Raw genomic sequence first — 23,241 nt, forward strand, 5'->3', positions numbered from 1 at the left:
GTCAAGTCTTCTTGAATCATTTTAAGAATGTCAAAAAATTTTGCCAAATTTTCTTCTGGGTTCTGTGGAAGATAATTTCTAAAGGTATGCTTTTCCTCTGAATTTCCCGGGTCTTCTATTCTTTCCTTTGTTCTGCAGGATTTTTTCATGTGCCCACATTATTGTTTTCTCCTCCTTGAAAGAAACATCTAACTAGCCTCAGAGTTTGTCAACAGCGTGATGTGCCAATTTCCCAGACTAATTCTCAGTTTTGTGTGGGTTTCCATGTAATGACCTCTGATTTACAGCAAAATACCTTCTTTGTACCTCTTCCTTATTCTCTCATATTTGAACCAACAGAGTACATGTGAGACTGGAATTCCCAGCCTGCACTGCTGCCAAGGACTTCCTGTCTCTGCTCCTAAACTAGTGCTTTATTCATGAGACTGCATCTCACAGAATATATGGTGCTATTGTATGCATACACACACACACATCATGCTCAGATGATTTTTGAGATTTTTAGTTTCTGCCTAGATATAGAAAATTGTTAAGGGAGGCACCTGGGAAAAAGAATATACTCCTCCAGTTTTAAAGACAAGAACCCAAGAAGTATAATTATTTTCAAGTTACAGAGGACCCACATTGTCACAGCAAGAAGACAAAATGATGGGATATGCAATATCTCACGACTTTTTTTTCAGGCAGTCTGCTTTGGAAACAATTCTAAAGCTTGAGTAATTTTTTCTAGTCCAACCCCATCTGCCTTGTAATTACTGTCGTCCTCCCAGATTCTATCAGTGGGTTGTCTAGTTTTGGGTGATGGTATGAATGGTCATATTGTACCGATCTGTGTGGATACCTTTGTAAGAAATAAGCCAGAAGTCTACTTAACCACTTAGAAGCCTTCGCCCAGCCACTGCCCTGACAGGTTGCAGAGCTGTCCTTTCAAAATCAAGGTGCAAGGCTCTTCACACACACACAAATGCACATGCACGTGTGCTCACACACACACACACACACATACTACTACTACTGAAAGGCTATTTAGGATTCCCTTCTGTCTAATCTTGATGTCAATGAAGCAAAAACTCTCTGAAAATCAATCAAAGAAGCTTCTGCCAAAAAAAACTCTGGAAGTCACTCAAAGAAGTTTCTGCCATCAGGGGCTTTGATTTACTCACATATAACAATGGCCGTCCACCTGTTGGGAGTTCACAGGGTGATACCTGAAGGGTCCCCACCAGTAAGATGGCAAACTTCCGGCTTCTCTTCGGGGTCCTCAGTTCCCGCCGGCGCCACCTGAAGCCCAATCACCTCTTGCCCCCCTCCCAATCCCAGCACCTAGCCAACAGCCACCAGCCCCGTAGAAGTGACACCTCAATCAATCATGCCCCCTCCTATATAACCCAGCACCTTTCCCTAATAAAGCGGAACTCTCCGGTGAATTGCTGCTATGTGTCACTCCTTTCCTTTCATTGGTGCCGAAACCCGGGAGACGGGACACCCCAACTGGGCCCCGTCTTCCCCCGACACCAGCAGCAGCTTGCCCTCGTCCTCTTTTTCCGGTGCTGGCTCATCACACTCACCACTCCTCTCTGGCCTTTAGGTAAGTTTTCCCCCCGGAGTGGGTCGCTCTTCCCTGAGCTATCGCAGTGCCATTGACTGTGATCGTCCCGCAAGGCCCTGACGCTCGGGGATGAGGAGGGAACGCTCCCCGCCTCAGGCCTTCACGGCTGCAGCGGACCCTCAGGCCCCTCCTCCAAAAGCCATAAATCCCCGCCTCAAGCCTTTACGGCTGCGGGGAACGCTCAGGCCCCTCCTCCGACAGTCATAAATGCATTCACCATCCCTTCCATCAGTGCTGAAAGTTTTTAAGCAAAATTTCCCCGGGGTGGGCCACTCTTCCCCGAGCTATCGCAGTGCCATTGACCGTGATCATCCGGCAAGGCCCTGACGCTCGGGGATGAGGAGGGAACTCTCCCCGCCTCAGGCCTTCACGGCTGCGGTGGACCCTCAGGGCCCTCCCCAAAAAGCCATAAATCCCCGCCTCAAGCCTTTACGGGTGCAGCGGACACTCAGGCCCCTCCTCCGACAGTCATAAATCCCCGCCTCAGGCCTTCACGGCTGCGGCCGACTCTCAGGCACCCCCCTCCAACAGCCATAAACGAGGTGACTCCTTTGTGGATGAGAACGCTCCCTTTCCCCCCCTCCTCCTTCTGCTCCGTCTGCCGAAAACGCCTAGCGCTAGGTACCTCGTGACTCCGGCACTCTGCCTTCTTAGGGAAGTCTGGTGACGACCCACACTTCCCAAGAAATTCCGACTCGTATACGAGTTTCCGCAGACCACCAAGGATCATCGGGGACGCCCTTTGTCTCCTTGTGGTCTGCTTCCAGTCCGAGGATCTCCGTTCGTCTTCCCCTGTTTGTCTCCTTCTCTGTCCTTTAGCCATGGGAGCCTCCTCATCCCTCCCTGAAAGTTCACCTCTTGAATGCCTGCTTAAGCATCTGGCTACCCTCTCCCTGATGCCTGATATAAAACCAAAACTTCTCCGTAAATATTGCTCCCAAGATTGGCCGACATACCCCCTAGACAATAAAAACCAGTGGCCTGCAGGGGGAACTCTTGATCCTAACATCACTCGCAATCTTTTTAACTACTGCCAGTGCCTGAAAAAATGGAAGGAGATTCCCTATATGGAAGCTTTCCGCCTCCTCCTCTCCCCGCCCCCTTCCAAGTTCTCCTAGCCTGCAAGCCGCCGCCCCCGCAGAAGCCTCCTGTTCACTCCCTTCCCCTTCTTCTCCTACAACAGCCCTTCTCCCTTAATCCCCAACCATCTCCTCCCCCATCTCACCTCCTCCACCTTCATTCCCTGCAGATTAAGCCTGAGCCTTTCAGCCCCCCTTTAACTAGGTCCCAAGAGCCTCCTCCGTCTTTGCCCTCATCACCTGTTTCTCCCCTGTTAGGGACCGCCTTTGTCTTCTCACATGTTTGTAGGGAGAATGGGAAAGCACCTTCCCCCATGTCTGAACGCAGCATGGGAAGGCACAAGCTAGAGAACAACCGGTGCAGTCCTTAGAAGTTATCTGTCCACAAAAACATATCTTGCCAAGACTCCTCACTCTGAAAATAGGGAGACCTTGAAGATGTGTAGAAACACCGCCCCTGCTTCTAAATATGCCCTTCCCCACTTGCAGATGTGGCAGCAATGGAGAACAAAGAACATTCTGTTTACGTATTCCATAAGCAATTAACTAGAGCCCTGCTGCAGCTCAGTTAGTAGAGCATGGGACTCTTAATTCAGAGTCATGAGTTCAAGCCCAACTAGAGCGGCAGAAGTAAGCAGCTGGGCTGGTAGCTGGCGACATGTGGGTCCGATTCTATCTTTCTTTATTTTCTTTGCCCCCCTTCTGCACTTCAGGACCTGCTCGACTAGGCACGGCTAGACCGCGTCACTCCCCCACAGACTGAGCCAGAACCCTTCAGTCCCCCTCAGACTCAGTCCCGAGAGCCTCCCAAAATTATCGCCCCCCTCCGGGAGGTAGCAGGATCCAAAGGCAGCGTGCGCGTTCACATCCCTTTCTCCTTAAGAGATTTAGCCCAACTAGAGAAACGCCTAAGTTCCTTTTCCACTGATCCCATGACATACATCAGGGAGTTTCAATAGACCCTCCAGTCTTACAGCCTCACACATCATGACATTTTCATGCTCCTGGCCAATACTCTCCTCCCTGAAGAGCGTAGACGAGTTTAGGACTTCGCCCAAATGCAGGCTACTGAAACCCACAGGACTGACCCCACTTATCCCCCTGGCCCCACTGCTGTCCCCGAACAAGACCCACACTGAAATTATAACACCGCCATGAGTCTCCGCTCTTGAGATATTTTTGCCTCCTGCTTAATAGCAGGTCTGAAAAAGGGCAGCTTGTAAAGTAGTCAATTTTCAAAAGCTCCAAGACATAATTCAAAAGAGAGATGAAATCCCCTCCGAGTTCTTAGACAGACTCACTCAAGCCCTATTACAGTATACCAGCCTGGACCCAGAAACACCTGAAGGAAGACATGTCCTTATGACATACTTCCTAGCTCAAGGCTACCCCGACATTAAAGCTAAACTCAAAAAGTTAGAACAGGGCCCCGCTACCCCACAGACTGAGATCCTAACAGTGGCCTTTAAAGTCTTCCATAAGCGGGAGGAGGAGAAAGAATGCCATAAACAAAAGGCTGATCAGGCCAATTTCCAGATGTTGGCCCAGCTGATAAAACCACAACCTGGGCGCCCCTCTACAAACAAGCCCCCCCAAGAGCTTGTTTCAAGTGCAGAAAAGAGGGACATTGGTCAAGGGCGTGCCCCTCCCCCAGATCTCCTACCACCCCATGCCCCAGATGCCACAAAAAGGGCCACTGCGGGTCTGATTGCCCAACCACCCGAAGGGGAGGCTGGACGAACAACCCCCATCCTAAGCCCGCTGTAGTGGGGCTGGCAGAAGAAGATTGATGGGGCCCGGGGGCTTCTCGCCCGACCATTTCCATCACCAAACAGGAGCCCAGGGTTACTCTAACAGTAGACGGTCACCCCATCTCCTTCCTCCTAGATACAGGAGCCACCTTCTCAGTCTTGTGAGAATACCGGGGCCCTACCACACCAGCCATTACTCCTATAGTCAGAGTAGGAGGTAAACAGATTTTCCCATTAAACCCCCCACCCACCCTTTTATGCACAATCCAAGACAATCCCATACCTTTCTCCCACTCCTTCCTGGTTATGCCCCAGTGTCCCATCCCTTTACTAAGATGGGACATCCTTTCCCTCCTCCACGTTTCCATAACTATATCCACTCCCACAGCCCCCAGTACTCCCTTTCTGATGGCCCTCATAGCCGACGACCCCCCTCTACCCAATGAAAACTCCGGTTCTGCCCTCATACACCCTGTAAATCCCAAAGTTTGGGACATTACAAGCCCCTCCGTGGCCCTATGTCCCCCTGCCTCTATCAAATTATGTGACCCCTCTCAGTATATCTGTCAGGCCCAATACCCCCTAACCACTTCAGCCCTCATAGGCCTCCAACCCATCATTCAAGCAGACCCACTCACTCCCCATTTAATACCCCCATATTAGCTGTTAAAAAAACCAACGGATCTTTCCGCCTTGTCCAAGACCTTCGCCTCATCAACATAGCCATTGTCCCTATCCATCCCTTAGTTCCAAATCCATACAGCCTCAGCATCCCACTTCTCAGTCCTAGATCTCAAAGACATACCCCCATATTAGCTGTTAAAAAAACCAATGGATCTTGCTGCCTTGTCCAAGACCTTCGCCTCATCAACATAGCCATTGTCCCTATCCATCCCTTAGTTCCAAATCCATACAGCCTCAGCATCCCACTTCTCAGTCCTAGATCTCAAAGACCCATTTTTCTATCCCTCTAGACCCCTGCTCCCAAGATTTTTTCATCTTCACCTGGACGGACCCATACACAAGACATTCTAAACAACTCACTTGGTCAGTTTTGCCACAAAGCTTCCGAGATAGTCCCCATATTTTTAGACAGGTCCTAGCTCAGGACCTCAAACAGTTTCATCATGATCACTCCAAGTCCACCTTATAATACATAGACAATCTTCTACTCTGCAGTCTCTCGTGGGAACAGTCTCAATTTGACACTGCCTCCCTACTTAACTTTCTAGCTTCCAGAAGTTACCGAGTATCCCCCGTCAAAGCTCAAATCTCTTCCCCTCCTTTCACTTACCTCAGATTCCTTCTATCTCAACAAAGAAAGTCCATTACCTTAGACAGAAAATGGCTCCTCTCTGACCTGCCCATTCCCAAAACCAAGATAAAAATCCTTTCCTTTCTAGGCCCTTTCTAAGCCTAGCTAGATATTTTAGAACGTAGATCCCTAACTTCTCCCTGCACCCTGTTGGCAAGACCCCTATATAACCTCAGCAAGAGCCCCCCTAAAAAACCATTATCCTCCTCACCCCGACACTCCTTCATTAAGCTCTGTCAAGCCCTTGTGGAAGCCCCAGCTCTCCATCTTCCTGATTTGTCGAAGCCCTTCTCATTATACATTCATGAGAGATCCAGTCAAGCTCTAAGAGTCCTAGGCCAATATTATGGCCCATCCTTTGCCCCCCAGTAGCTTATCTCTCCAAGCAATTAGACCCCACAGTTCGGGGATGAGCCCCCTGCCTACGAGCATTAGCCGCTAGACAGCTCTTGCAGGAAGAAGCTCATAAACTGACATTCAGGGCGCCCCTTACCATTCTGTCCCCACATCACCTAAAAGATCTCTTAACCTACAAAAGTTTACAGACTCTCCCTCCCTCCAGACTCCTGACCTTACTGTCCTCTTTCCTCCAAAATCCCGTTCACCCCCTTTGCCATCCATACCCGAATCATGACTTTTTCCTCCTTTACTGCTCTCTCGCCTTTTTTTCCTCATTCCTATTGTCTTCCCCACCACCCCAGCCTCCTTTGTATGGCAATTCAAAGTCAGAGAGACTTACACACAGCATCAAACAAAAGTTACTGCCCTCATTGCCACACCAGACTGCCCTCTGAAAAGCTGCTCTGAGCCTTTATACCTCCACTTTCCTCCCTCCACTGAAGTGTTCACTAGCAGCTACCCTTATTCTCCCTACCTCTGCTTCCTCTATGACCAAAAACAAGCCTATTGCAGGCGATGGCCAGATACCTACGGGAGATGTCCCTACTAGTCTTGCGCCATTCACTACATGGGTAACTTCCAGTACCCACAGTATTACTCCTCCAACCGTTTCATGAAATATCCCAACAGCTCATTCTCCTTATCAATCCCAGATCCCTGGGACTCTCGATGGGCTGCCAGAGTCACAGCCTCAGTTTACTACGGGGAGTCCTCGACCCCCCACAGTACCCTTCATATCTCTCGAAAGTATGTTCCCTCTCATTCCCAGATCTCTCAAGTTGCATCAGATAGCAGACATTCCGAAAAAGTCATTATCCAAACTCTTGATAGCGCCTCTTCATCTTCTTATCCCCACCCCTCTTCCCATTTCTCCTACTCTTCATTACAGCTCATTCAGGACACCACCATCTTTCTCAACCACACCCTTAACACCGCCAATTGTTTCTTGTGTGCATCGCTATAGCGCCCACTGCTGGCCGCCATGCCCCTTAATATTTCCAACTACTCCTTCCATGCAGAAAGACAACCCCTCTGCCCCCTGGCAGACATACCCCTATGGGAACCAGAATACGCAGATAATCTCACCATCCACCACTGTGTAGGCCCAACTCCACCCCCCTCCAGCGCACTTCACTGCCTCTCTATCTACACCCCTACCTCCGGCTCTAAGACTTTTACGCAACCGGGACACTTCTTTTAGTGTAATAGCAGTCTTTTCAACTCACTGCCTCTCAACTCCGATACACCCTGCATTCTCCTCACCCTAATCCCACAGTTAACACTTTACAGCATGGCAGAATTTCTTGAGCTCCAACCTCCCTTGCCCTCGCGCACAAAAAGAGCTGCTTTCCTTCCCATCATGGTCAGTAGCTCTTTGATCACCTCAGCCATTGGGGCAGGGTTTTCAGGAGAAGCCTTGGGTCACTCTCTATGGGCAGTTAGAGATCTCAACGCCAAACTTGAGGGAGCCCTGACATCCACTGCCGATTCTCTAGCCTCTCTCCAAAGACAGGTCACTTCGCTAGCTAAAGTCACCCTTCAAAACCGGCGGGCCCTAGATCTGCTTACAGCCGAGAAGGGCGGCACCTGCGTCTTCCTCTGGGAAGAGTGCTGCTATTACATCAACGAATCTGGCATTGTACAAACTGACATTACCAAACTCACCGACCTTGCCTCCAGTCTCCATTCTGCTTCCAATTCCAACCCATTCTCTTCAATACTAACAAACCCCCTCCTCACCTGGCTCTGGCCCATTGCAGGCCCCATAATAATCATTCTTCTCGCCTGTCTCTTCTTACCCTGTATAATAAAGTTCATCAAATCCCAAGTCGGAAAAATCTCTAATCAAGCTTTCAACTAGCTTTTACTCAGGAACTACCAGCTTCTGGCCACAGAAGATCCCTCACCCTCACGTGACCTCCTCACCACACGCTGAGATGGACCCCTCTCTCCACTGGAAACTGTTCCTGGAAACAATAGCCGCAGACGCCTGGCTCCTGACATCCATATCCTCTTGGCCAACCTATGGTTACAGGGAACCTTCATTGATTTCCAAACCTGAAGAAGTCCACATCTACTCGTCCTTACTGCGGGGAGTCTTATCAACCCTTTCCTCCCAATCCTCAAGCCCTCACTCCCTTCTCCGCCCCTGTTCAGCAGGAAGCAGCCAGAGAGAAAGCAACGTCCACAAACCCATAGAGGAGAAAGGGGGGAATGAAGGGGCCCCACCAGTAAGATGGCAAACTTCCGGCTTCTCTTCGGGGTCCTCAGTTCCCGCCGGCGCCACCTGAAGCCCAATCACCTCTTGCCCCCCTCCCAATCCCAGCACCTAGCCAACAGCCACCAGCCCCATAGAAGTGACACCTCAATAAATCATGCCCCCTCCTATATAACCCAGCACCTTTCCCTAATAAAGCGGAACTCTCCGGTGAATTGCTGCTATGTGTCGCTCCTTTCCTTTCAATACCTACCTTTTCAATTCAGATCCTAAGTTCACATGCCAAGGATATACAACTGCTTAAGCTTGCCTGCTATGTACCGTCCTATTCCCTCCCTCCACCTAGAAAATGGATGCTGGTAGATGGTCTTTCCCATGGGCCAAATCCTGGTCTCAGTTTTTTAAAAACTCATCCCAGCTCCCCCCTTGAGAATGGCTGGCTATCACCAAATGCTGTGTGCTCCAGAACACACCACCATATGCTTGCCACCATAGCCAGAGGCTTAGTCAATGTTGCTAAAATGCAGACAATTGGAAGAGATGCCTCTGTTTGCTGCTGAGGCCTCAGTCTTGCCAAAAATCACTGCCTGCCCCTGAAAGCCCAGAGGAGGAAGAATCTAGCCGAGGAGTGTGGCGGAGTCACCTGCCCTTTCCATCGCAGAGGGAGAGGATGGCCTGAGGGCCCATCAGCGTTAAACCCACCCAGGCTGGCAGCCATGGAGGTCGTAGGCCTGAGGCTTGGGGTGGGAGGGTGGGGGCAGAGCAGGCCTCCCTCAGCATCCCCCTGGGAACCTATCTGAGGTCTCAGGAGCCCTTCCCTCAGGGCTATGTGACAGCCTCGTCATGGACTTGCTAAGTTTGTCCTCCTTGCTTCCTTTCTTTATTTTATTTAACGTTTTTTTGGAAAATGATGTCAAGCTGTTTGCAACTGAGCAATCTGAGGTGCTGCAGATCTTTAAATACTGCTAATAAAACAGAATCCAGAGAATTACAGCTTCCATTATGACAGGGATAATTAAACTGCCTGGGCGTGATTAGCCTTTGTTCTATTGGAGCGTGAGAAAAAAGGATTAAACCATCATCTTTATCACCATTGGCAATTCTCCCTGAGTACTGAAGACTGCACCTCTCTGCTCAGAGAAAAGTTTAAAATCCATTCATAGTTGTTAATCAGTGAGTTGGCCACAATGAGAGCATTTGGGAAGGAGTTGATATTTGTATCTGAAAGATGATGAGTTACATTAATGTGGACAGTGGAATGAGAATTCTTTACCACCTGATAAAACAAGTAAAATGAAATATGGAAACCACGACAAAGGATCCTTCCTGGGTCACTTGGCCTACAGGAGGGCTCACAGCATACACACGTTAGGAGTCAGCAAGGAGGGCTGGAGGGGCAGTGGTCTGAGTTCCATGGAAAACACTGTCTTCCCCCAGCTGCTGGGAGACTGATGACTGCAGACTCTATGAGTGCTCAGAGGCCTGGTGCTTCTTGCAGTGGCGTCCCAGGGTCCTTACTCTTCACATTCAGTTAGTGGTCCGGGACGTCGCAATTCTCCCTTCTGATACGCTTTCTTAAACGGGAGCAATAGCAGGGCTAATACTTTGGCAATGTCAAGAAACCCTGGGTTCTTCTGAGGGAGGGTGCCCCTCATCATCCTTTACAAGTTAATGGGGAAATGACTTGCTTACTAGGAAGTTCCCCTACTCTTTCCCTCACCTACCCCACCTCACACCCCAATTCTCGTGACCCACCTCTCACTTCTTTCCCTCTCTCACACACACATACATGCCATCAGGCATACTCAGGGGGTGTGAAATTTTACATGAAAGGAATTTGAGCACTTGGAATTTAGAGAGCATGTTGGTTTGGATTGGTTGATGTTTTAATTAATCTGATTTTTATTACTAATTGATTTCTAATTCCTTAGCCATTCCTGGAATACAGATTCAAGAAGATGTAACAACTGTACATGAACTACTCCAGTAAAATTGAAACTAAGCCTGCTTTCTTAGTGTAGCAGAAAAAGCCTCGTGCTGGAAGCTAAAAGACCTAGTTTCTACACCTGAGTCTACCACTCTATAATAATGTGATCCTGAATGAGTTATTTTGACGTCTTGGGCAGTATTTTTCTCATCACTGATACTTATTTAACCTCAGGGTCAAAGACCCCTCTGAGAATTTGATGAAGCTATAGTCCCTTTTCCCAGAAGAAACAGAATTTGCACACAAATTTCAAGGTTCTTGGGCTCCCCACAAAAGCTTACCTAGGACTTCACATGTGTAAGGGAACCACATATCAGGAGCTCCTAGACTAGGGGATCTCCAGAGCCCCTTCCAGCACTAATATGCTACAACTTTGTAAACCCAAGAGCAGGTGATAATACTGGAGAATTTATTTTAGGAGAAAGAGGGAGAAGGAAGAAGAGGGGGCAAAGGAAAGGAAAAGAGAGTGAACGGAAAAAGAGAAGTTCTATTTCTAGTAACTCAAAAAACACTTAAAAATCACATCTTCAGATGAACACTTCAGTGAATTAAATGCAATATAATTAAATTTCATTTTATTAAAGAAAATGCAATGTAACATTTTAATTCACTTTAAACTTACACCCTCTTAGGAACAATAAAATAACTTATATTAAATAAAATAAAGAAAAGAAAACAGAAGCAAAAAGCATTTACCATAACTAAATGATTATCTCAAAATGTGATTAAATGCTTGGAATTCTGCAGTAATTGAATTACTCTTCACATTTTTTTTAATTATCTGGTTTCTGTGAGTTAACACTTAGCCTTTGGGAAAATAAACCTAGTGTACAGATTTTTAGTTCTAGAGGAACACATCACTACCCCCGTTTTTTAAAATGCAATTTTAGTAACTCAGTATAGGTATTCAATCCACAAGATTTAATTAAATTTAGATGAATGTCTTGAGCCAAACTCCAAGCAGAATACAGCCTCTTACGAACATTATGTGAACACTGAGTCGGAGAAGCCGTGAGTTCAACAGAGGGCACACTGGGCTCTGGATATGGGCCACTAAGCAAGTCCCTTGTTCTGTTAGAGGCTTAGCTGTCACCTCTGCAAAATAAAGGTGTTGAGCCTAAGAATCTCTGGGATCCTCTTCTGCACTGCTTTTACATCAAGTCTCTCCAGGACAATCCCCAAAGTTCTGTCCTAAATTAACAAAAGGAGCCAGAACCAGTTTGCTTCCAAACACAAGTCCTTGTGAAGTTGTGGCTCTAAATCTACAAACTGTCTAAACTAAGCAGGGAAATAAAATAGAATCTAACCTTGTGACAAGTCCCCCAAACACACTCTAACTATTGCAGGTTTTCCCAGAAAACAGAGAAGCAAGGAGAGAGAAGAGGGCCTATGTCCAGAAACTTGAATATTATCAAGTATAATCATAAACTACTAATTTGCCCTAAATGTTCAGCCAGAAGAAAATAAGTTGAAGAGTTTCCTGACTCTAAGAACTTGTAACCTAAGGTAGGCAACAGTAACCTAGGCAAACACAAATACAGTTATTTTGACAAGATTTATAGCAGATATTGTACACCTAGAGGGGCCTGCTTGGTGATGTTAAAGTGTGAAGCAAGTTATATGTGATTCGAGAGTGGTGGGGACTGTGGAAAAGTTACCCCAAATAAACATGTCTGTAGCTGAAAACTGATGTACAAGCCAAATGCAGTTTGAAACTCTGAAGAGACTCAGAGAAGTGCTTCTTGAGATTATCCAGCTAGTTAACGGCAGAACAAGAATTCAAACTTAGACCTTTTAATTCTCAGACCAGTATTTTCCACACTGAACCCTCACTTCCTTCTGTCAAAGGTCAGAAAAAATTCCCATTGTAATAGATAACGATGCTGTCCTCGCCTGTCGCTGTCCCTGCCGCCACTCGGACTGTGCTCCACACCATCATTGTCTAAACACTACAAGTGCCATGTCCCTTCCCTGGTCAGGGAGCAGCAGAGGCCCACCTGCTTCCTCAAACAGCTGAAGACTTCTCTAAGCAGGGCAGCCCACATCGAACGGCGCTGGCCCGGGGCAGGGGCCTCCAGGTGCCCACTTAACCTCATCAGTCCTCTCCCTTTGGTCCCCACACCTCTCCCTTCTGGAAACTTCTTCCCACTCATCCAAATTCTCTGTGAGCAAATAACAAAACAGTAGCAGTCGCAGTTCTTCAGTCTAAGGCAAGAAACACGAAGGGGCCTCCTCAAACCCTTCCTTCCTCTTCTTGACCTGGGATGACACTAAGCTTAAAGAGAGTCTTCCTTTCAAAAGCTAGTAGTTCTTACATTTCCCTAACGGGCTTAGTAACAGGATAACCAGGGGACCCAAGAGAGGGGCAGGTGCTCCGCTGCTGTGGGACTTGGTCCATGAACAGGGAGAGGTTGCTCCAGTAGGACGCGATCTCGTTTCTCTGACTCAGATCAAGGTTCTCTGAAGGGCAGTGACACCACTCCCAAAAAGAGAAAAAGCAAGTAACCTGGTTGATGGATGAAGGGCCCTCCCATCACCAAATCTGGCACCTTTTTTTGTGGGTACAGAGAGGAGTGGCCAGGAAGAGAACCCAAGGGTGCCGAAGGAGAAGCGGCATCTGGTCTCATTTTTTTAAAAAACCACTGAAGCATGCTTGACATGCTTCCTGCTGTAACATCCCGAACACCACTTAGCTCTCAAGGTTTATTCTTTTTATTACTCACATTTTATCGTATTTAATTTCTCTAATTTTCAGTCTGGCTCAGGTGCAGTAATGAAATTCTAGGTCAGGGATAACTTTTTCACACATGATTAACAAGCTGAAAGAACAGTGCCTTTCCAAAAAATGAATTGTTCACCTGCAGTAATCAGCCAGTAGCTCCTCGTCTCTAAACACTCTGATCGCAGCCGCGCTCTCGCAGCCCAGGTGGGTGGTGCCCTGGGGCGTGGACGTGCGTGGGCGCCTTTCGCAAGCGCAGGTAGGGGACGCGCCGGGCGCAGCCACCTTCACCTGCGGCGGCGGCGAGGGCGCGGGGCCTTCAGAGCGCCTCCTGGAAACGTCTGTGTGCTCGCGCGCCCGCCAGACGCTCCTATCAAAGATCCACAGGCTCTATTTAACTCTCCCTGGAAGGAGGTAGAAAGGTTACAAAATAATGAGGAAGAGCTCTGTTGGGCAGGACCCCGAGAGTCATAACCTCTTTGTTAAAACTGACAAAAGAGGTGGGAGATAAACTCTAAGAGGAGCAAAATCAGGGCTATTTAACCTGCCAAAGGGGAAGCTGGAAGGGAACAAAATCACAGGATTCGTCCATACGGAGGGATGTTATAATAGGGAATGCTGAGCAGCGGCTCCTGATTCCTCTGAGGACAAGTCAGACATGGGCTTTAAGAGCAGCAAAAGGCTTTGCAGGTCTAGGAGTATGTTGGAAAAGACAGACATTAAGACAGGATATCTGACTTCTGCTCTTTGCTCCTCTTTTAGCCAGGTGACTAGCCTCCGTACCTGTTTTCTGGGGCATTGGAATGAGACAGCCACCTCCCCACCTAGTGGCCACAGGTCTATCATGAGTGTAAAAAGCAGTAAGCACAAAACTGCATGTAAAAACTGAGGAAGGTTCACAGAATGATTCTCTTGGGTGAGGGCTCTGATGTCATTTTTCCCACTAGGGCACACCAACTTACATAGTGACCCCACTGAGTAGAACAAACTCGGCCCTGTACATACATACATTTATTTCTCAAAAGCAAAATGATTGTAGACACGTGGGTGTACATATATGTTTGTAGACACAAAGGGTCCTGATAACATTTTTTAATTCTCTTTTAGAGTATGACTTAGGCCTAAAATCAAAGTAACGTCACAAGAAATGCTGGATGTTTAAGAAAATAACATGGTTTATGAGTCTTACTTCTGAATACTTACGTCCAGAACTTTGTTGCCATGGGGCTTTCACAATCCCTGCTAAAACTGCCAAAATATAATGTCCCAGCAGCTGATGTTATTTTCTATCTGGATACCCAAACCCGTGAAGAGATGACTACAAAGAATAATAAAATAGCAGATTATAGAATTAAAGTATGAAAAGCAGTAAGTCTTACATAGACAAACACAAACCAGTTAAAATGAAAGAGAATGCTCCATTTATGACATCAAAATATGAAATAAAATACCTATGTGAAAACTTGGTAAGAAATGCCCAAAACCTGTAAGAGGAAAACTACAAAGCATTCCTTTAAATCCCAAAAGTAGACTTGAATGAATACAGAGATGCACCCTGTTTTGGCATGTCAGTTATCATGAAGGTAATAATATAAATGTAATACAATCCCAATATAAAATATCATCAGAATTTTCTTCTGGCACAAAACAAGTTTACTATAAAGTTCATTTGAAAAAACAAATAAGCAGTAGTATCAGGGGGAAAAAACCCTAAAAAAAAAAGAAAAGCAATGTGAGGAGTACAGGGAACCAGCTTGTATAAAACAAAGGCTTCCTAATTAAAAAGCATGTGATGGGTATATGACTAGAAACCTAATGGTATAAAATAGAAAATCCAGACATAATCTAATTGCACATGGAAAGTTAATATACAATAAAGGAGACATCTCAAATCAGTGAGAAAAGATAGTAAGTGCTGAGCATATAGCTGGCTAGCTATATGAAAAAGATAAGATTGTATCCATTTCTCATACCACAAACTATATTAAAATTCAAATGGATTAAAGATTCAAATATAAAACCTGAAGCTCTACAAATACCATATGAAAACATAAGTAAATTGCTCTAAAATTAGACAGAGGGGAAAGTTTTCTCACTATGCATCAAAATCCAGAAGAGAAAATATTAATCAATTTGATAACATAATAATCAAAACCTTTTGAATTTTGGTCAAAACACCACAAAGTAAACTACCAAATGATGAACTGAGCAAAACTGCACCAACGAACGAAAGTGTTAATAGCTCTAACTTACAAAGAACTTCTAAAAATACAATAATGAAGGTCAAAGAACCCAGTAAGAAAGAATAGACAAGGTGACATCCATGAAAATGTCAGGGTAAGGCACAGCCAACGTCCACTCGTCCATAAAGGTAACTAAATCATTGGCAAAATGGTTACAACCAACTTATTTTGGAAACAGGCCGAAAGCCTGCTGAAACTTTGGGATGCTTAGCAGAAAAGGCTGACTCTTGGTGACCGTGGTGACCTTCGTGGCACGGCAGCTTACCCTAGGCCCGTTGCCTGTTCCTCAGCTTACTGGTAGCCTCAAAAGTAACAGCCAACATTCCCAGTACCAGAACTGCCCCCAGAGGGAGCCGGAACCACCTCAGGAGAAGTAATTGTCCTCAGCTAATCCGCCTGGTGGTTCCATGGAAGACCAGCTCAAACGACATGTTTTCTCTCACCTAAATGGAGCGCACCCAGCACAATAGCCTCTACTCAAGGACCATCTGTCAAAAATGTTTACAGGCAAATGTTTTAGTTGCTCCTTTCTCCGGAAATGGTAACAGTTGGAACAACAATAACTAAAAGCTTGGAGGAAAGGCTATAGTTTGGGAATAAGGGCTTTGGCAAGCTTCAACGTATTCCAAGCAATCTAGAAGGTCGCATAGACAAACAGGAATTCGCTCCTGTTCAGGGAAAACCGAGAAGGTCTGACACTCTCACGCCAACTGAACTGACCTTTCTGCTCGAGCAGCAAGCGGAGCCTGTGGCTGATCACCGAGGGTGCACCCCAACATGCTCGGAGAGACCCTTGGCCACAACAGGGAGATTGTTTGTTTCCAAACATTCATGGAAAGCTGTATCCAATTATTAACTGACCACTAGGCAACAAAACAGAAACTTTCAATGGGCACAAAGGACAGAAATACAGACTTTCAAAAATTGGTTTAGAAAAGTCAGGAAAAAACACACAACTAAAACAAGCAGAAACAAAGAACCCTGGGGAAGATGGAGAATATTTCCCAGACTCACCACATTATAATATTTAAAATGTCCAGTTTTTATCAAAAAATTATGAGGTATGGAAAGAAACAAGAATATATGGTCCACACACCATACTGATTGAAAAAACTATCAATAGAACCTGTCCCCGAGGTACTCCAACACTGGAGTTACTCGAGAAAGATTTTGAAATCAGCTATTTTTTATTATGTTCAAAGAGCTAAGGGAAACCATGCCTAACTAAAGAAATCATGAGAACAACATCTCACCAGAGTTTCAATGAAGAGAGAAATTACTAGAAGGAATCAAATAGGAATTCTGGAGTTGAAAAGTCCACTAAGATCATCCAATCTGAGAAAAAGAAAAAAAATGAAGGAAACTGAAAATCTAAGAAACCTATTGGGCACCATCAATCATACCAACATATGCATAATGAGTCCTGGAAGAAAGAGGGAAAAAGAAAGAAGGAAAGGGTACTTGAAGAAATAAGGGCAAAAATAATTGGCAAAGCTCCCCAAAATCGCTTAGCATAAAACAAATATTTTTGTTAAATGCCCTTTATTACTGAAAGAGATTAACTGTAACTGTTTCTTCATAGTTAGGGAAAAAGTCAACAAAGAATTACTGCCTTGCAAAACTACACTGAATCCTAGACCTTTTCTTCTAGAGATAAGTGTAGAATCACTGCCAATCGCTCATTAAGCTGCTTTGTTTTGGCATCACCTTCAGTTCTTACTCATAGGAAAAATTTCTGTCATGCCCCAAACTGGTGTGGAAAAATACTACCAAGAGGATTCAGCTGTCAGAACGAGTGCTCTTAGCTGATCACCAAAGCAGAATAACAACCAAAAGACAGAAACCAAACCACTATCTCTACACGACAACAAAACAAATGGCTAAATATGTTGGTCTAAGGACTTCTTTCAACCTCATGATGCTGAGGGGTGGGGTTTACACTGTACTCATTTTTTTCTTCTCTGAGGAAAGAGATTTGGTATCATGTGGCGATAGCCAGAGTGTATATTTTCTAAATATCTCATTGGTCATGATCAGAGCTCAAATGCTCTCTCTCAGTGCTTGAAAACTCAGCACAAGGGGTCCTGGTGTCTCTTCACACACAGACCTACCAGAGGTGGCTGGAGACCTACACGGCAGGAGATAAAATTCAGCAGAAGGAGATGAAATTCAGCAGAGCCCACCGTGTGGAGGGTGGCGGCTTGGCTGCTGCAAGTCTCTCCCTTCTGTGTCTGCAGAAGGCCTTCTTCCAGATGGAGAGAAACTGGCCCCATGTCTGCTCTTTTCTACTCTGAAAAGGTTTCCTGAGAGTTCTTTAGTAGTCACACATCTTTCTGACCCCTTCTAATTTATCACTGTAAAGACCATTTCTCCAAGAATTGAGTTGTTTTGCCAGAAGCACTGAAGACACATGTAAATTAAAGGTCACTCTAATCGTAAAATGGAACGCTTTTTCCATTTCTGAGCATGTCTTTGTTTTATTGTTACTGCCTTCCTGTTGGTTTCTCCTAAAAGCAGTTTTTTTTTTCTTTTAAATATTTTATTACCTCTGGAAAATCTTTGAATTAGGCTGGGTACAACTATATAGCCAGGGTAGGTTAGAATCACACCTGACTCTTGAGAATATAACCACACATCGGGCTTCCCTGCATCACCAGGCTGCTACATGAAATGGTAATTACCTATTTACTTGTTTAGCTGCAACTAAAACTCTCTGTCCCTTGGTTTGCTCACCTGTAAAGCAGAGAAGAATAAGAGCATTTATCTCATGATACTGAGGAATGGTACATACTAAGCATTCTATAAATATTTTATGCTATTATTATTATTATTATTATTATTATTATTATCAGACCATGAGCATCTTGAAGAGGAGCACTAGGTCCAACTCTGCATGCCATGGTGCCTGGCATATAGTAGGTGCTCAATAAATATCAGGTGGGTGGTTGAATGAGTGAATAAATGGACAACTATTTCAGTGAGCAAGCCACCATAAGAACAAGAATGCAATCTATAGTCCCACTGAGTGTAGGTTGAAATTTGCTGATCTTTCTGGCAAGATAGTCATTGGTGTTTCCACATCCACTAAGGAGTGTTTGTGGTAGGAATTGGGGGGACAGTGAGACTCCGTATTTTCTTTGTTGATGTTGTAAGAATGTGTTGAATTGTATAATTGATGCTGAAGCAGTGATGATGGCTGCCCAGCTGCAGACAGACCTGGCACCTGTTAGTCTGGAGACAAAGGAGAGATCCCAGGAGCCCCGAATAGGATTCTGGAAGCAATAGCTGTTGAGGATTTCAGGTACTGTAACTGAAGCCACTGCTACTGATCATGTTGCCACTGGAGGAGTTTCCTCAGAAAGATGCTGAAAACCACTGAGGACCAGGACAGAAACTGTGCTGGGACATGCTTTCACTGGGAGAGTTTGCCAAGAGCCACTGCAGGTTCCACATGGGGACCCACACACCTGAGGACGGCTAGGGTGACCACTGTGCTGCTGGGTCCAGGCCTCTCTGCCTTGCAACTTTTCTCTTTGTGGTAGAAGGTAGAGATTGTGGGTGTTTCAGTGTCTTCCTCCTTAGGAAAGAATGGTGGGGATCTGGGCCAGCCCAGTCACAGAGAGCTCAAATTCCTGGTGAAGGATGTGGTCCCTGTCCCTGCTTTTGTACTCCACTGTAAGTGAGGGAAATTTCCCAGGCGCTACTTAATCCCTTGCCTACTGTATGATTTTTCTCCTTGAATTAAAATAGTACTACTTCAAAGCAGAAATCATGAAAATTTGTTATAAGATGTTTATTCCTTTTTTGCTAGAAGCCCACTCAGTAAGCAAGTATTGAACTTGGCCTTCTAGCACAGTTTTCCCATCAATGAATTCAGAGTCCCTTTCCATTAAATATGGATAGTGTTGATCTCTACCTGCTGACTCTCCCTTTGTGCTGGTGTTTTACATTCATGGAAGCTCAGCAAGGAACAAAATAGAGAATTCAGTGCAGTGCTTCTGTTCATTGGGTTTTCATTCAAAATTCAACAGGTAGACAGAACTCCCGCATAAGGATAAGGTGACTCATGGGAGGCAAGTAACACCATATAGCAATGATGCCTGGCTGTGGGCTGCCAGGGCTCTGAGGCCCAAGATCTTTTCACCAAAAAAAAGTTGAGTCTGGGGATGTGAACAGTGCATGTCAAGGTCACACTAAGCGAATTTTGCAACAACCCCTAAAGCAGTGGAGTCTGAGCTATGCAAACACAATAAACTCCCATGTGCCTGGAGTCAGATCTGTGTTTTTGTGCTCATCTTTATGAAATGGGGACAAATGGAGATTATACAACTGCACATGGGTAAGTTATCCAAAAAGCAACTAAATCCACAGCATAACGTCAAGTACCTCGTGTGTGAAGATGATGCTAAGTATTGCCAGAAAGTGCAAAGGTTACTAAGCAAGGTCCCTGCCCTCACTGAGTTGATTGTATTGGTGAAACAGATCAACTAAAAACAAAAGACAGGATGAAGCAATAGTCTAAGTTAGGTGTTAAGGACAGGTATCAACTAAAAGGACTGAAGGATTTATGGAAAGGAAGACCTGATGGTGTAGCTGGAAGGTTTTGTACCAAGTTAGAATTTTGGCTGAATGTTGAAGATTGGGCTGAGTTTGGTTGGAGAGGAAGAGGAAAATCAGTGATGAGCAGGACCCAGTTTGAGCCGTCTCATCAGATCTCTTTGTTATTCTTTTCAGGAATAATGTCAGCCAATTGTTACATGGATCACTAAAAATTAAATAATAAAAATTTACAATTAAATAAATATATTTGTAAATCAATTTACATTTATAACAGATAAATCAATATACTGGGAGCATCACAGCAGAAATCTGGAAACACTATGAATCAGAGCTTGATCTATTATTTTGTTGGTTATTTAGGTTTAATAAAGTAATGGAAAAAATATTAACAATGCAGATTAAACTTTAAAATATATTATGTCAGTAGTTGTTACATTGTGAATGATGCCAAAAATTAGAAGAAATCTTGCAGCACTTGAAAATGACTATGTGATTCAGCACAGAAGTCCCTCATGTCACTGACAAACAGTGAAATTGTGACATGTTCATTAATCTAAATAAAAATATGAACAAAACTTCATGTCAGAACTACAATGAGAAAGCCAGTCATTACACATTTGCCAGCACAGCACTGGAGAAAGGCCACATCATAAAGAAGCAACAATACATGCAAGACAGCAGAAGCAGAATCACTCATAGTAAAGGAGACACTGTGGTGTGGTAGAAATAACGTGGGCTATACTCATGGATTTAAATCCCAGTTCTGCTACTTACCAGTGCAAACTTTGTAGAGCAACATAATATTACCGAGCCTATGTTTCCTCACATCTAAGATAGCTAATTAAGTCAACCATACAGTGTTCTTATGAGATCTAAAAGGAGCAGAATATTAAGTGCCTTGAACAGTGCCTGATGCATTTCGCAAATCCAATATTGATACTAATTATTATAGTGAAATATTCATAGAAAATGGTTTAGTCAATTTTCTATGAATAGAGGATTTATTTAGGGAATGGGTGAATGCACTAGATTTTGAGTTCCAGGGAAAGAATGTGGAATTGGTTATGTAAACATCAGGGTCCCTGAAGGTTTCTCAACAGAACATCAGTATGAGTGAAATGTGTCATAGGAAGATGGTGATGGCAGTGGTTTTTCATCCAAGACCCTTTCTTCTATGTGTACATCTAGCATAATGCTGAACAAACTTCGTTATGGTTGTAACAATGCCCTAGAGATACTGGCAGATCCCCAAATGCCTCCAGAATCAAAGAAAGATTAAGCCATGTTTAATATAGTGTTGGTGTTAAGTGTACCTCAGAATACTCTAATCCTTTAGAAATATGTAATGTACACCTGTTAGCTATAGTAATGCCCAGTTAAGCAAGAACACCAGGCCATCCTTAATATTTTTCCTGCCCATCACTCTTTCACTGAATCTATTGTCAAGAACAGTGGTTCTACTTCATTAATTCTTGACCCTACCTGCCGTTGACCTTCCCTATTGCCTTGCCTTAATTCAGTGGTTCACAGCCTCGACCTTATAAGTCCTTGGAATCACCTAGAGAGCTTTAACAACACTGTACCAGTGACTAGGTCCTGCCTCCAGAGATTGTGGTTTAGCTTGTCTGGGCTTGACCATGGATATTTGAAAACTCCCAAGGGTTCTACTGTGCAGTCAAGCCTTAGTTCATGCTGTCATTCTTGCTTATCTGAATCCCTGAACAAGTCATCTGCCTGCATCCTCTGCCTCCTGCTTTGATTTCTTCAAATCTCTCTTCATCCTGCTTTCAGAATAATCTTAAAAATACAAATTTTATCATGCCATTTTTGCCTAAAACTCATCAGTACCTCCTCAATGTCTAGTAAAACCTGAGCTGTTCAGTAATGCCAACCTTCAGCAACACACACACACACACACACACACACACACACACACACACACACACTCGAATAAAGGGATTATGACAAATCCAAGGGATACAATTTGAACAAAAGCGTGATCTGGCCTTGGAAAGATGTTGCAAATTCAGATGTTTGAAGACATTTTCTAAAACTCTCTCTCTAATATACACCCCTAAATAACTGCTGCACCAGAGAGATTTGGGAGGGAAACTAGTTCAAGTGTAAGAAGCAACAAAACTCTTCAATACCCACTGCAAAGTGTGGGGAGAAGGAGAGATGACAGCTCAGCAGAACCCAGTAGAGGCTGCTCAAGTCAACCTCAGACTCCCAACACCTTCTACAAATTACCTCCTCTTACAGGTTGAATTGCATCCCCCTAAAATTCAGGTGTTGAAGTCTTAACTCCCAGTACCTCGAATGTAACCTTATTTTTTTAGGTGGGGCCTTTACATAGATAATCAAGTTAAAATGAGCTCATCAGCGTGTGCGTTAATCCAATATGACTGGTGTCCTTATAAAAAGGAGGAATTTGGAGACAGGCCCTCATACAGAAGGACACCACGTAAAGATGGAGGCAGAGGTGGGGCAATGCTTCTTCAAGCCAAGGACTGCCAAGGACTGCCAGCAAGCACCAGACGCTAGGGGAGAGGCATGGGACAGGCCCCTCACCCCCCACAGAAGGAAGCAACCCTGCCAATGTCCCAGAACCGGTACCTGGCGCTTCTGGCCAATACCCCATGCCCAGGGCCTTCTAGCCCCAAGAGCCGTGCAACAATGCATTTCTGCTGCGGCAGACACCCAGTTTGCAGTGCTTTGTTGTGGCAGCCCTCACAAACTAAAGCACCTCCCAGATCAGTTTCTTGACCTGAGCCCTGCCTATCTTGCTTGGCACACCCTACCTCCTCCCCCAGCCCCATCCCCCTCAGGATTTACAATCCAGCTGATAAATCTACTTCAACTTCCCCAGGTGTGCTGTGCTCGTTGTGCCTCTGGGCTTGTGCCCAGGCTGCTCCCCCTACCTAGAATGCTCACTTCCCAGCCCCCTTCCACCTGAAGTTTCAGTTGAACCCTCCCTTCCTCTATTTCCCTCATCACTATGCCCTGCTCCCTCCCAGCCCAACTTTCACAAAAGTAACCCTTCCTCCTTAGATACACCACTACTGCTGTTGGCGTCCACTTCCCTTCCCGTTGCCTCAGCCCCACCTCAAACTCCAGCCACTGCTGCAATGACTAGTCCCAGGCCCATGTCAACCAGCCTCACCAGGTGTGATCTGACGGCCCCTCTCCTCAGCCCACACCGCATGCCAAGACCAGAACATCCACAGAGGCCCACCAGACACGTCCATGGCCAGCCGGAGGAAGCGCAGGAGAGGTGACCCCTGTGCCTCCACCCACAGGTGGTTTCCCGCTCGGTCCCCTGTGCAGACAGTTCCAACTCACATTTCATAAAGCTCCTCAG

The 23,241-nt window shown here is 45.3% G+C and overlaps 1 long non-coding RNA gene across 2 annotated transcripts in view; it reads right to left on the minus strand.

Moving 5' to 3' along the window:
• The window catches only part of LOC118973844 (uncharacterized), a 136,893-nt gene that overhangs the window by 106,556 nt on the left and 7,096 nt on the right, over nucleotides 1-23,241 (minus strand). For both annotated transcript variants that reach the window (XR_012130777.1, XR_005063375.2), the window contains exons 2-3: nucleotides 14,281-14,395; nucleotides 13,217-13,481 (exon numbers count right to left, since the gene is read on the minus strand). This is a non-coding gene — a long non-coding RNA (uncharacterized lncRNA). The remainder of the gene's footprint in view (nucleotides 1-13,216; nucleotides 13,482-14,280; nucleotides 14,396-23,241) is intronic.

Source organism: Manis javanica, chromosome 1 (assembly GCF_040802235.1).
Source record: "Manis javanica isolate MJ-LG chromosome 1, MJ_LKY, whole genome shotgun sequence".
NCBI classification, from domain to species: Eukaryota; Metazoa; Chordata; class Mammalia; order Pholidota; family Manidae; genus Manis; species Manis javanica.